At 43.5% G+C, this 15,550-nt stretch overlaps 1 protein-coding gene across 2 annotated transcripts in view; it reads left to right on the forward strand.

Moving 5' to 3' along the window:
* LOC126106489 (protein sprint) overlaps positions 1-15,550 on the forward strand; it is a 555,062-nt gene that overhangs the window by 222,181 nt on the left and 317,331 nt on the right. The window contains exon 1 of one of the 2 annotated variants that reach the window (XM_049912791.1): positions 7,615-7,769. The exons of the other annotated variant lie outside the window; for it this stretch is intronic. The gene's annotated coding sequence lies outside the window, so the exon portion shown is untranslated. Of the gene's footprint in view, positions 1-7,614; positions 7,770-15,550 lie in introns of those variants that run through there. 2 annotated transcript variants of the gene reach the window in all.

Below are 15,550 nucleotides of genomic sequence, written 5' to 3' on the forward strand. Positions count from 1 at the left end.
ATGACACTAAACAGGCTGAAAAGATCTCTCGACCAAAGGACATACAAGAAGTTGGAAGATTTTTTTCACCACAAGTTAGCAGAGTTGGATCACCCTTGCGCATAATTCAGAAAAATCGTGTCGCCCTCCAGAGAGATTTGATAAGCGATTTTCTGGGTGAAACGGAACGCTTATCGGATCACTTCGTTGTCCTATCTGTCTGTCTGTCTGTCCAACTGTTAAAAACACTCTTACTCAGGATCGAGTATACGTATCAAGTTGATGTCACGTACTAAAGGTCTTTAGCCCCTTGGTAGTGTAAAAAGTGTAAGCTTCTAAGTCTTTGCTGTCGAAGGATATGACCATTCTTGTCACATACTTTGATACTCGCAAACCCACTCACCATAACCTGTAGAGTACATCCTGTTGACCTAGAGTCACAAAATTTGGCAGGAACTAAGGATTAACATAGCAAGTAAAGGAAAAAAACCAGAATGCTGCTAATTTGTAATTACAACACACGAAAAACATTTCTGTCGTGGTTTATTTTCCGACTTCAGACTTAAAATTAAAACGTTCTCGAAGGTCTTGGAATTTCCAGGACCGATGTCTTGTGAGTGTCCTACTCGAACCTGGCCATTTTTCCAGTCTCTGATAAGCGGTTGACGTTATCTATGGAACTTAACTTCTGAGGTCATCAGTCCCCTAGAACTTAGAACTACTTAAACCTAACTAACCTACGGACATCACACACATCCATGCCCGAGGCAGGATGCGAACCTGCGGCCGTAGTGGTCGCGCGGTTCCAGACTGAAGCGCCTAGAACCGCTCGGCCACTCCGGCCGTCTATTTTGTGACACCCCGACTTACTGCAGACGAATGGTCTAATGCGCTGCTGCATTTTTGTCGTAAGTAAGAGACGCGATGCCAGCGGGGATTTAGTCGGAGAGCCTGCGACGGCCTCAATGGCGCCACTGTTCTCCTGGCATTAAGTCAACGTCGCAGAGGATACGGTACGCAGCCGCACCGAACCGAGATTTCCTTGCGGCTTTGCGCGGGTTGCGGCGTTGGTAGCCCTGGCGCAATAACGGCAGCCAACCCGCGGCGTCTGGATTTATTAGTTTCATAGGGGCGCACGCCGCGCCGCCAAGATTGGACCCGTAAATTCGGCGCGTGTTGCCACCGGAGCAGCCGACCCCTACGCCTCTCGGAGGTTGGCTACCCTGCACAACCTCGCGGCGTCGCTGGTTGTCTTTACGGAGCGGATAAGGCGGTATCGGAAATTACGTCTTAACGAGATGCTCAGGCGCCTCTCTCGCGGATTTAAATTTGCATCGCACCACAAAAAAGAAACAGAATACTGAAAAATACAAGTTTTAATTTCGCAGTATTTCCATTAGCTAATTTAGGTTTTACTTTCGGGATCCGACCGAAGCGATATGTAGACCCCATGGAAAAAACGGGGCAAGTCCATTTAATTAAAAAATGAGTTTATGGAAAATTCTGATGGCCAGCCATTGGTACCACAAGGCAATTTATTGGTGAAAACACCGAGATACAAAGTACATTAAGTATGTGGTAACACGATCGTGCAAGTTAAGAGTATGCTGTATGACCTGAGCCTTACGCTGTATGACGTTAGCCTTTAATGGATACGGTTCCACGCTTGCGCTGTCAATGCTTTTTGTACATTTTTAAATTCGATAGAGTGGATGCACATTAAGTTTGTTATATGCAGGAGTAACAGGAGGTCAGTGTCGTTCTCTGTTACAGGATTTTGATTTGAGTGTCAGTTATTGTACTTTTGAGATCTTTCACATGTCAACTGATCGTTTCTCCCTACGTAGGTCGGCGTCAACAAAATATTTTCGCATTCGTGATTGAAAAATCGTCTTGCCATTTGTTTTAATTTTACGATGACTTTACTAGCCGATAAACGACAGCACCCTCTGCAAATAACCTAAGACGGTTGCTCAGATTGTCTCGTAAATCGTACATACATGAGGAACGACAGAGGGCCCATAGCACTTCTGTTGAACTCGATGACTTTCCATCAATTACTACGAACTGTGACCTCTCTGACAGGAAGTCATGAATGTCGTCACATAACTGAGACGATATTCCATAAGCACACAATTTCACTACAAGCCGCTTCTTTGGTACAGTGTCAGAAGTCTTTCTTCTTTTGCTTGTGCCCTTGTCAGGCATCTACACAGGGTCGGCATGGTTGCTATTGGATTTGGTAAGGTTAATTTAAGGGGTTGTAGCCACCCTATACCAAGCGGGACGGAAGTAGTGTACCCCAGCTGTCTGTGTCTAGTGTAAGCCATGAAACAGTGCGACGTTTTTCAAGTGTCTGCGAGTCGTGTAATTGAGGTGGGACATGGGGCCAGCCCGGTATTCACCTAGCGGGATGTGGAAAACCGCCTAGAAACCACAGCCAGGCTGGCCGGCACACCGACCCGCGTCGTTAATCCGCCGGGCGGGTTCGTTCCGGGGCCGGCGCGCCTACCTGATTCCAAGAAGCAGCGCATCAGCGCTCTCGGCTAACCTGGCAGGCGGTACAGTGTCAGAAGTACGGAATCAATTTGAAATCAATAGCTTCGTATGGCGTGTAGAGAGGTAGTTGTGTTTCACAAGAACAATGTTTTCTAAATTCGTGTTGACTGTGTGTCAATAGACCGTTGTCTTCGAACTAATTCATAATGTTCGAGCACAATATACGAGGGTCACTCCAAAAGAAATGCACACTATTTTTTTTTAAAAAATCCATCTTTTATTTCACATGTTTGAAAGTTTTACAGTGTGTAGATACATCCTTTAGGAACAATATTTTCATTTCTTCACAATTTGGAACCAGCGCCTGTATACCCGCACGGTAAAATTCTGGACCAACCAGTTGGAGCCACTGTTTGGCAGCGTGCACAAGGGAGTCATCATCTTCAAACCTTGTGCCACGATGAGTCTTTCAGTTTCCCAAAGAGATGATAATCACATGGAGCCAGGTCAGGACTGTAAGGCGGGTGTTTCAGTGTTGCCCATCCGAATTTTGTGATCGCTTCCACGGTTTTTGGACTGACATGTGGCCGTGCATTGTCGTGCAACAGCAAAACATCCTGTTTTTGCCGATGTGGTCGAACACGACTCAGTCGAGCTTGAAGTTTCTTCAGTGTCGTCACATATGCATCAGAATTTATGGTAGATACACTTGGCATGATGTCCACAAGCAAGAGTCCTTCGGAATCGAAAAACATCTTAGCCATAACTTTTCCAGCAGAAGGTGTGGTTTTGAATTTTTTTTTCTTGGGTGAATTTGCATGAAGCCACTCCATTGATTGCGTCTTCATCTCTGGTGAAAAATGATGGAGCCATGCTTCATCACCTGTTACAATTCTTCCAAGAAATTTAACTCCACCATTCTCGTACTGTTCCAAAAATTCGCTGCATACCGTTTTTCTTGTTTCTTTGTGAGGCACTGTCAACATCCTGGGAACCCACCTGGCACAAACCTTTTTTAACGCCACCACTTTCAGTATTCTGCAAACACTTTCTTCCCATAACCCAACATAGCGTGACAATTCGTTCACTGTGATGCATTTGTCAGTAGTCACCAATTCGTCAACTCTCTGCACATTGTCTGGAGTGTGTGCAGTACGAGGCCTGCCGATGCGAGGACAATCCTCGATGTTGCCGTGCCCGCTTTCATCACGTAACCTGCTTGCCCACCGACTAACTGTACTGCGATCGACAGCAGCATCTCCATACACCTTTTCCAACCTCTTGTGGATGTTTTCCCACGGTCTTGTATTCACAGCACAGGAATTCTAGCACAGCACGTTGCTTCTGACGAATGTCAAGTGTAGCAGCCATCGTGAAAACATGCTGTGACGGCGCCACTCACGGTGACAGGTTAAACAAAGTTTGAAAACAAGCGGGAAGGATGTATCTACACACTGTAAAACTTTCACACATGCAGAATGAAAACTGTATTTTTACAAAAATAGTGTACATTTCTTTTCGAGTGACCCTCGTCTGTTCCAGAATCCTGCTGCATGTTTTTGTTGTTGTTGTTGTTGTTGTTGTTGTTGTTGTTGTTGTCTTCAGTCCTGAGACTGGTTTGATGCAGCTCTCCATGCTACTCTAACCTGTGCAAGCTTCTTCATCTCCCAGTACCTACTGCAACCTACATCCTTCTGTATCTGTTTAGTGTATTCGTCTCTTGGTCTCCCTCTACGATTTTTACCCTCCACGCTGCTCTCCAATACTAAATTGGTGATCCCTTGATGCCTCAGAACATGTCCTACGAACCGATCCCTTCTTCTAGTCAAGTTGTGTCACAAACTTCTCCCCAATCCTATTCAATACCTCCTGTTTAGTTATATGATCTATCTATCTAGTCTTCAGCATTCTTCTATAGCACCACATTTCCAAAGCTTGTATTCTCTTCTTGTCCAAACTAGTTATCGTCCATGTTTCACTTCCATACATGGCTATACTCCATACAAATACTTTCAGAAATGACTTCCTAACTCTTAAATCTATACTCGATGTTAACAAATTTCTCTTCTTCAGAAACGCTTTCCTTGCCATTGCCAGTCTACATTTTATATCCTCTCTACTTCGACCATCATCAGTTATTTTGCTCCCCAAATATCAAAACTCATTTACTACTTTAAGCATCTCATTTCCTAATCTAATTCCCTCAGCATCACCCGACTTAATTCGACTACATTCCATTATCCTCGTTTTGCTTCTGTTGATGTTCATCTTATATCCTCCTTTCAAGACACTGTCCATTCCGTTCAACTGCTCTTCCAAGTCCTTTGCTGTCTCTGACAGAATTACAATGTCATCGGCGAACCTCAAGGTTTTTATTTCTTCTCCATGGATTTTAATACCTACTCCGAATTTTTCTTTTGTTTCCTTCACTGATTGCTCAATATACAGATTGAATAACATCGGGGAGAGGCTACAACCCTGTCTCACTCCCTTCCCAACCACTGCTTCCCTTTCATGTTCCTCGACTCTTATAACTGCCATCTGGTTTCTGTACAAATTGTAAATAGCCTTTCGCTCCCTGTATTTTACCCCTGCCACCTTTAGAATTGGAAAGAGAGTATTCCAGTCAACATTGTCAAAAGCTTTCTCTAAGTCTACAAATGCTAGAAACGTTGGTTTGCCTTTCCTTAATCTTTCTTCTAAGATAAGTCGTAAGGTCAGTATTGCCTCACGTGTTCCAATATTTCTACGGAATCCAAACTGATCTTCCCCGAGGTCGGCTTCTACCAGTTTTTCCATTCGTCTGTAAAGAATTCGCGTTAGTATTTTGCATTAAACTGACAGTTCGGTAATTTTCACATATGTCAGCGCCTGCTTTCTTTGGGATTGGAATTATTATATTCTTCTTGAAGTCTGAGGGTATTTCGCCTGTCTCATACATCTTGCATACGGACGCTAATTATATGAGCCTGTGGATTACTCCTACTACCCAATTCAGAGAAATAAATTCACCATGTTCTTGAGAGAAGTGTTGAGGATGGAGAGGGCTGTGCCGGCCACAGAGTCCATGTCAATACCGCCTTCTGGCGGGGACGCCAAATAGTGAGCCGCGTTCTGAGAATCCAGAGAAAACTGGTGCCGGGTAGCTGCGCCAGCGCCCTGCTCGCGGTTGTCGAAGTGGTCGCCTTCCCCCCGTGGCGCGCTGCCTTGCGGCGGGGCTTCCCCTCGCCTCTTATAACGAGCACGTGACCTCGGCCGTGCCCTGTCCCGTCACGCCTGCCCGCCGCAGGACGTGCTGCCGTCACCGCGACCGGGACACGTGGACGCGTCTCGCAGCCGGCCCGGCCTCCGTCTTCACGGTGGGGGTCGGTCGCTGCCTGTCTGCGGCCGCTGGCACCGGAAAACCGCGGCGCCTCCGCTGCCAGAGGTTTTCCAGGCACGCCCGAGGTGCTGGAGAAATTCGTCGGACAAGAGGAACGAGTGGTTGCGTACAGTCTGCCATCACCAGCGTCACTAGCTCTTTACTCGCAAGAAGTTTTCTTTTTTTTTTTTTGTTATGGTTCTAACTAACGCGAATTCTTTACAGACGAATAGAAGAATAGTAGAAGCCGACCTCGGGGAAGATCAGTTTGGATTCCGTAGAAATATTGGAACACGTGAGGCAATACTGACCCTACGACTTATCTTAGAAGCTAGATTAAGGAAAGGCATACCTACGTTTCTACCATTTGTAGACTTAGCGAAAGCGTTTGACAATGTTGAGTGGAATACTCTCTTTCAATTTCTGAAGGTGGCAGGGGTAAAATACAGGGACCATAGGTTGTTTGCAATTTGTACAGAAACCAGATGGCAGTTATGAGTCGAGGGACATGAAAGGGAAGCAGGGGTTGGGTAGGGAAACAAATGAAAAATTTGGAGTAGGTATTAAAATCCATGGAGAAGAAATAAAAACTTTGAGGTTCGCCGATGACATTGTAATTCTGTCAGAGACAGCAAAGGTCTTGGAAGAGCAGTTGAACGGAATGGACAGTGTCTTGAAGGACAGATATAAGATGAACATCAACAAAAGCAAAATTAGGATAATGGAATGTAGCAGAATTAATACGGGTGATGCTGCCGGAATTAGATTAGGAAATGAGTCACTTAAAGTAGTAAAGGAGTTTTGCTATTTGGGGAGCAAAATAACTGATGTTGGTCGAGGTGGAGAGGATACAAAATGTAGACTGGCAATGGCAAGGAAAGCGTTTCTGAAGAAGAGAAATTTGCTAACATCGATTTAAGCGTCAGGGTTTCTGAAAGTATTTGTATGGAGTGCAGCCATGTATGGAAGTGAAACATGGATGATAAATAGTTTGGACAGGAAGAGAATAGAAGCTTTCGAATTGTGGTGCTACAGAAGAATGCTGAATATTAGATGGGTAGATCACATAACTAATGACGAGGTATTGAATAGGATTTGGGAGAAGAGGAGTTTGTGACACAACTTGACTAGAAGAAGGGATCGGTTGGTAGGACATGTTCTGAGGCATAAAGGGATCACCAATTCAGTATTGGAGGGCAGCATGGAGGGTAAAAATCGTAGAGGGAGACCAAGAGATGAAGGCAGATTCAGAAGGATGTAGGCTGCAGTAGGTACTGGGAGATGAAGGTTGCACAGGATAGAGTAGCATGGAGAGCTGCATCAAACCAGTCTCAGGACTGAAGACCACAACAACAACAACGTATTTTGTATATCTTTGTAAATATGTCGTTGGCTGAGGGGTACGGGGACTTGTCGGACGCAGTATACAGTCGGGGCGTGCATGTTAAGCGAAGACAGTTCGTGTGTTACCGGAACGACTCCGCACCCGAGCACATCTGGCACGCTACTGGTCGTCGACGCCGGCAAACAGCGCATGCGTAGGAATGCAGCGATCCTAGCGGCGGATGCTGCAGTTCGCAGACGACAACCAACAAGACGCGCAGCACGGGTCAGTCGTGCGTGGGTAGTGTCGTGGTGCGGTTGACGTCAGCGTTAAGCCGTCACAGTTGCAGCCAGCTGCGTGTGTCGCTGATCATACGCGCGGCTGCAAGTGTTTCACTTTTGCGAGCAGCCCGTCACTTGCTACAATTTGCAGCGGAGTCTTTTAAAGGCACCCTTCGCACGCTCTTTACAAAGTAAACCCAAGGCGTTCACCCGTGCAATTAACGACAAGATACGGTCGTTTTCTACAAACAGCATCTGACGCTAAAGAAAGTGCGAGACAGGCGTTTGAAACGTCTTCTTCAATGCCTGTTCCTCTACTCTATTGGTAAATATTAGCATTTGTTTATCTTCCTCCTCATTATCCTCTTGTACTCCACAATTATTTAGAATCCATCCCTCTCGTTTCATTTTCATAAACAATTTCGCACTTCTGTAAATCCCCTTCACCATTCTTTTGTAGATCATGCTCTGTTAAGGGTTTTATAATTCCATAACATTATAAAGATTATTCAGTTGTAGGTTTCGTCCCTTTCGATATCGCAAGAAAATCTAAACTGCCCATGCACATTTTTATAGAAATGTCGTGCAGTTGTGGATTGTTTGTGATAAAACTAGGCACCCAACTGGAGCCGAATATGTGATGATCAAAAAACACGGGAAGTAATAATATGCATCTGCTGATTAGAGCACTTTCAGTAAACGCTGAGTGCAGCAACTTTTTCTTCTGTCATTTGCTCTCATGAAAAAGCTGGAATTACAGCTTTTTCTTCGACACCTAACGCTATGTCGATGATACTGTCGTTAGCGGGAGCTGTAGGTAGTTCTTGACGAAATAATTAAAGGGAATGGACGACAATATTTTTAGAGGAAATAGCCCAGATGTCATTGCAGGTGTTGTTGGAAAACACTGAACATCCAATCAGGATATTGTATGAAAGTCGTTTTTGTATGTGTATTCTCAGCTGCCTTTTTTTCTTATTTTATTCGACACTTGTTTCGAGTATGGTTCATTTTCAAGCTATCATAAACGTATCTGCAATCTCATGTATATAAACAAAATAGTACGTGCCAAGAAAGTTTATTTGTGCGCAGTACTAAAACGTAGCAGTATTAAAAAACCGCTAGGGTGAAATCCCGATTGAACTATTCGGATTTAATATTTCTTGTATATGATACAATAAGTTGCATGAAATTCATTTTTTAAAATACGTCTTCCACCAGTGCTGGAATTTATTCCTTTGTTGTGTTATGTTTTTCCACAGGTTTTGAGTGTGCTTCATTTTCACCCTGCATAAAATGAAACTATTCCTAAACAGAGTAGATAGCAACTCTGCTCAAATAGACGTATAAACTTGCATTACATACAATTTGTTGTAGCTGCGAGACAGCATATACAAAAGATATTAAATCAGGATAGTTCAGCTGGGATCTGAACCTAGCATTTTTTTAATATTCTACCTTTTAGTACTGTGCAGAGTCCTAGTAATTAATACTTTTTGACATGTACGACCTGCTGCAGGTGACAGCTCGGATCAGCGAGAGATGTGGCACGGAGCGTTACAGCACTTTGAGTAGACCGGTTCGGAACCTCGTTTCGGCACCGTGATTTAAATTTTTCCATGGTTCCGCTGAATCACTCGACGTTAATGCTGGAATGTTTGCTGAAACAGGGGACTGGCCGGTTTGCTTTCCTACCCTGCTCCAGTTCTAGCTTCTTGTCCGCCCCCTACTGAACGCGTCGTCGACGGAGTGTTAAAACCTCATTTTGCTTCCCCTTTTTCCGAGAGTGACGTGATGAACAATCAGCTTTCACAGTCTTGTGACGAAATAATATTTATGTTCTCTTTGTGAAACATGCGATGAAGAGAGAAATGAAACACCTGTAACGTGAGCAAGTCAAGAGATCCCTGCGCCTAGACCCGACTCCCCTGTGCTTCTACTGTCATAGAACAAGATGGCCTAGTGGTTAAAAGATATTAAAGATATTTAAAATGTCTCTGTGCAAATACAAAAAAAGTATTTTTATCATCATACGCGATTTTATTACATAAAACATCAGATTCTGAAGCCATTTTGACTATTTTTCGTCCGTGACTGTCTCAAGAAATATGTAAAGGTTTCTTTTTAAATTACCGCTACCAGTCACAAACTTTGTCAACTGTTGTATTACTTATTTATTTAGCGACATGTTTCGAGGGTTAAAACGTCATCTTCAGGCTAAATGGTATTACAAAACAACTTTACAATAAGGTCATACTGATGTTACGTAGTCTTTTCGTAAATGCTGTGGTCATCTTTGTTCTTCTGGCGTGGCAGTCTCGCTGTGATGTGTTGCGGTGTATCCATTTCCGTGGCTCTCTTGGTCACTGTTCACAAATTGTCATTAATACAGCAGTGACTTGGAAACACAATCACAAACAGTTCTGTAGTGCATAGCATTTACGAAAAGACTATGTAATATCGGTATGACCTTATTATAAAGTTGTTTTTGTAATGCCATTTAGCCTGAAGATGAGGTTTAACCCTCAAAACACGTCGCTAAATAAATAAGTAATAGTTGACAAAGTTTGTGACTGGTAGCAGTAATTTAAAACAACCTTTACATCATCAGATTCCTTTAATGAAACATTTACAATATAGTTTGATTTCCAGATCTAAAAATGGCTCTGAGCACTATGGGACTTAACATCTGAGGTCATCAGTCCCCTAGACTTAGAACTACTTAAACCTAACTAACCGAAGGACATCACACACATCCATGCCCGAGGCAGGATTCGAACCTGCGACCGTAGCGGTCGCGCGGTTCCAGACTGAAGCGCCTAGAACCGTTCGGCCACACTGGCCGGCTGTTTCCAGATCTAAAACAGTTGGTTGCAGAAGGTGGTGTGTGATTTGACTTACTGTAGCAATCATATGAAATCAGCGGAAAGAATCACTAGTGGGTTTCAAAATGCTACCAGTTGCCCTGGTAGCACAGCGACTGCATGGAATTAAAAAAACGGGGTACGATGGTCTAGCAGCTTCTGATAAGCCACAAATTTCTGTAGGCAAACCTAAGCGACGCCACTGGAAACGAGTGATTTGGAGAGCTGAGTCACGCTATACGACATTGTTTAGATGCTACAAAATGAAAATAGTGCCTGTTAAAACATTAAACTTGTGCTGAACAGACATTGAAACGATTCGAACCCATAAATAATATCGTCTCGTGAGAACTGAGAAACTTAGGCCCTGAGACATATTTATAATTTGTCAGACATTAACAGCAAGGGACAGTTTCATGGGAAAGCATATCTTTGGTGATAGGTACACGAAGGAATGTAGTAACGACTGACTGTTATCATACCGAAGCAATACACACTAGGATCAGTTCGGCTTTAATTGATCCGCCGGTGCCATTTCTCATTAAGAAGTTATCTGTGTCAATAAAACAGAAATATACGAGACATTCCCAGTGTTTACTAAATTCCATAATCAACTAGTACATAGGCAATAATATCTGTGAACATTCAAGGGTTATTGAAGGAAGCTGATACATCTTTTTACAAACAGATTTAATAGGATTCAACGAATGCATACAGACTGCTAAAGTAACTAAATCAAATTACGCAGGGAAACAAATAAGTAAAAATGGACTGGAACTCAATTGCTATCTTACTTCAGAGTAATAAAAAAGAACAAAAATGTCTTTGGATCCGTCGTGGTTGAAAGTGTATGAAATATCTCTGGAAAAACGCGATCAATTTTCAAGTGCTAGTTCACACGACTAGATGGACAACGTGATGTTTTATGCCCGATCCACACGGTAGGGAAAGGTTCTCAACTAGCCGGGACAATATATACACAAACGTTTGAGGTCAACTCCGCTGCCGGGGGTGGGGGGGGGTGCGGCGAAGCGATATCCGATACATCTAATTGCAGTCTGCTAATATGGTTCAAATGGCTCTGAGCACTATGCGACTTAACTTCTGAGGTCATCAGTCGCCTAGAGCTTTGAACCTAACTAACCTAAGGACATCACACACATCCATGCCCGAGGCAGGGTTCGAACCTGCGACCGTAGCGGTCACGCGGTTCCAGGCTGAAGCACCTAGAACCGCACGGCCACTCCGGCCGGCAGTCTACAAATAAAAAATAAAATCATTTAATCTAGATATTGTTTTACGACACCTTCTGTGACGAGCATTTTGTTTCTATCTCTCATGACATTTCTGTAAAACTTTTTGTTTTACTACATGAAGCTTCTTTAGTATGTTCTAAGCATTCGATTATGTGACTGAAGATGCGCCGTAGTATGGCGCCGTATATTTAATCTAGGAATTTTTTATGACTTTTGGTGTTGTATTATATGTGTTATTAGTCGGCCGCAATTTGATGTAGGTTTTATGAATTTAATTAATTATTTGATTATCGCTAGTTAGTGATAACGTTGGCAGACCGTGTCTTAGAACGCGGACAGGTTCTCTTGCTACTACGGTACTTGCGGCCTCTAGCGTATTTACTTTTAAGCTGTTTTTATCCTGGTGCTGTTTGGCAAGAAGCGCTGTGGATGAGCTCGTAGACCTTACTCATGAATGCCGATTGTGGCTGTTTGCAAATGTACCGGTTATATTACGTGTCGATACGTACCGTGAAGGCAAGTAACTGTTTCTGTATAAAAGCGAGAAATGTGAAATTGTTTGAACAAGTGTTGTGATTTGTTTACAGGCGATGGTTTGATAATGTACGTCGTGTCCGAAACTAGTCACCGCAAATAAAGGATTTTTTCGTCGTCGGGAAGTTAAACACTAATCCCATCCTCATCGTTACTGATGAAGCATGCTTTCGAATACGAACATAAGGATAAGGAAGAGAGGGAAACCCTAAGGGAAGAGAGAAAACGGAAACAGATCCTTCTAGATCAGACAAAAAATTACGCTCTGCAAACAGGAAATTGTTCTTTGTTCGCCAGAAAACTGATTCCACAAAAGCCGCGATGTGAACCCTAGAGTCTCTAGCCATGTCTAAGCTCTCATTACGCGAAATCTACGTCGGCAACAGTAGAGTCGTACTGCTAAAAGCCTGTTGTCTAAATTTTCTCATTAGTGTTTCTAGACAGGAGAAGGAAAGCAAAAGAAGAAATATTCGCGAAAAGAATGTCACTTTCCCTCCAAGGATTCCCATTAGAGTTCACGAAGCATCTCCATAATAACCGCGTTTGATCGGACCTACCGGTAACAGATCTAGCAGTTCGTCTCTGATGAATTTCTTCGACGTCTTCCGACATATTAGGGCCCCAAACACACGACAGTACTCAAGAATGGGTTTCACTTCGTGTTTTGTTTGCTGTCTGCTTTATAGATGAGCTAGGCTTTCCTAGCATTCTCTCAGTAAACAAAAGTTGACCATTCAACTTCCCTTCGTGTATCCATTCCATAGACCTCTCACCTTATAGCGATATCCCTTGATATGTAATCGGAGTATAAATAGTTAATTACAATAAAAAATTAGTTAGATATCCGCATATTTTTCCTTAACTGTTTACTCTTACCTGAAAATCCCTTAGGTATTTTTAGCAACTTACCATCCGACGTATGGTTCAAATGGCTCTGAAAAGGGAACCTCCCCATCGCACCCCCCTCAGATTTAGTTATAATTTGGCACAGTGGAAAGGCCTTGAAAAACTGGACACAGATGAATCAAGAAAACAGGAAGAAGTTCTGTGGAACTATGAAAAAAATAAGCAAATTATACAAACTGAGTAGCCCATAAGCAAGATAGGCAACATCAAGGATAATGTGAGCTCAGGAGCGCCGTGATCCCGTGGTTAGCGTGAGCAGCTGCGGAACGAGAGGTCCTTGTTTCCAGTCTTCCCTCGAGTGAAAGGTTTACTTTCTTTATTTTCCCAAGGTTATGATCTGTCCGTTCTTTCATTGACGTCTCTGTTCACCGTAATAAGTTTGTGTTTTGCGACCGCACCGCAAAACCGTGTGATTAGTAGACAAAAGGACGTGCCTCTCCAATGGCAACCGAAAACATTTGGTCGCAAGGTCATAGGTCAACCGATTCCTCCACAGGAAAACACGTCTGATATATTCTATACGACACTGGTGACGGCATGTGCGTCACATGACAGGAATATGTTGTCGACCCACCTAACTTGTACACTTGGCGAATGGGTAAAAAGATTCTTCTACCTTGCCCGATTTAGGTTTTCTTGTGGATGTGATAATCACTTCCAAAAAAGTGATGAAAATATAAGAGTTTGTCACATAAACTGCAACAAATGAATGCCCTGTGCTCTGTCAAAACATATGTTTTTAACTTTACAAATTTTTCCGTGTGTAGACCGTCAAATCCTGTATATGTCCAAGCAAATCTGAACATGTCCTGGAATTTTGGAGAGCGAAGTTGATTATGTGTGAGTGCCTGAACTATGATAATTGTCTGAAAATAAAAAATTAAACTTTTCACTCGAGAGAAGACTTGAACCAAGGACCTCTCAATCCGCAGCTGCTCACGCTTACCGCGGGATCACGGTGCGCCTGAGCTCACATTATCCTTGATGTTGCCTATCTTGCGCATGTACTACTTAGTTGTACATTTTGCTCATTTTTTTCATAGTTCCACACAACTTCTTCCTGTTTTCTCGATTGATCTGTGTTCAGTTTTTCAAGGCCTATCCTCTGTGCGAACTTATAACTAAATCTGAGTGGGGGGGGGGGGGGGGGGGGGTGCGATGGGGAGGTTCCCTTGTCAGCACTATGGGACTTAACATCGGAGGTCATCAGTCCCCTGGAACTTAGAATAACTTAAACCTAACTAACCTAAGGACATCACACACATCCATGCCCGAGGCAGGATTCGAACCTGCGACCGTAGCAGTCGCGCGGTTCCGGACTGGAGCGCCTAGAACCGCTCGGGCGCCACGGCCGGCATCCGACGTATCCTGTTCAACGTAGCGAGTAGCATTTCCTATGATGTCCAGTATATAGATTGCGCATACAACTGGAAATACGAACTCGTTTGTTTAAGCGTAGTTTTGGCAGTGACTGCTATTATGCGCGCATCCTCGTGTGTGTGTGTGTGTGTGTGTGTGTGTGTGTGTGTGTGAGAGAGAGAGAGAGAGAGAGAGAGAGAGAGCATTAGTGCGTATATCGGGGACACTGTTTATTTATTTGTTCTATTGAATTTTATGTTGTGGTCGAAGGGATACGTATTTGCTTGCTCCATTTGTACCAGTGCGTGCCTGAGTCTCGTTCGATTGTGTCACCGATCGTCGGTGGCCGCACCTCCTGTATTTGCGAGACCTGATTTAATTGGTCGCTGTTCGGTGTCCGCTGGCGCGTTGTCCAATCAGTGCGTCGGGTTTGCAGGACGCCCGTAACTGGTGCGTGTAGTTCATGTTCGTAACTACTCCAACACTGGTTTTCACATATTTATTTCGTTACAGTATTAGTCTCTGCCTGGTGAGTTTTATCTACAGCGCTGCTATCAGCACGTAACTGGTACCTGAATATGTTAGTGGCAATAGAGATCATCGCTGAACACGTACTAGCGTGCAAAATGCTATTCATTGCTGCCAAGCTGTGTATAACGTGTTTCTCTCCTCGTGAATGGTGGTTGGTGATAAGTATGTGTGTGGATAATTAGGATAGATGGAACTATTATTTGTATTTCTGTCGAGATTGTGGTGAAAAAATCACTTATTTGCGGTGACTAATTTCGAACACGACGTCCATTATCATTCCATCGCCTATAAACAAATTACAACACTTGCTAAAACTTTATTTGGAGAAAACAAGTTCACATTTCTCGCTTTTATACAGAAACATTTACACGCCTTCATCGTACGTATTGACACGAAATATAACCGCTACATTGGCAAATAGCCACAATTGTCAATCATGAGTAACATGTGCAAGCTCATCCACAGTGTGTTATCAGTGCTTCTCGGCAAACAGTAACAGGACAGCTGATACGCGGCATTACGACGGCTTAAAAGTAAATACGCAAGAGGCCGCAAGTACCGTAGCAGCATGAGAACCTATGTGCGCTCGAAGGCACTATCTGCCAAATACCTTATAATGATATTACTACCTAGCGTTAACCAAATAATAAACTACG

This window comes from Schistocerca cancellata, chromosome 10 (assembly GCF_023864275.1).
Source record: "Schistocerca cancellata isolate TAMUIC-IGC-003103 chromosome 10, iqSchCanc2.1, whole genome shotgun sequence".
Lineage (NCBI taxonomy): Eukaryota > Metazoa > Arthropoda > Insecta > Orthoptera > Acrididae > Schistocerca > Schistocerca cancellata.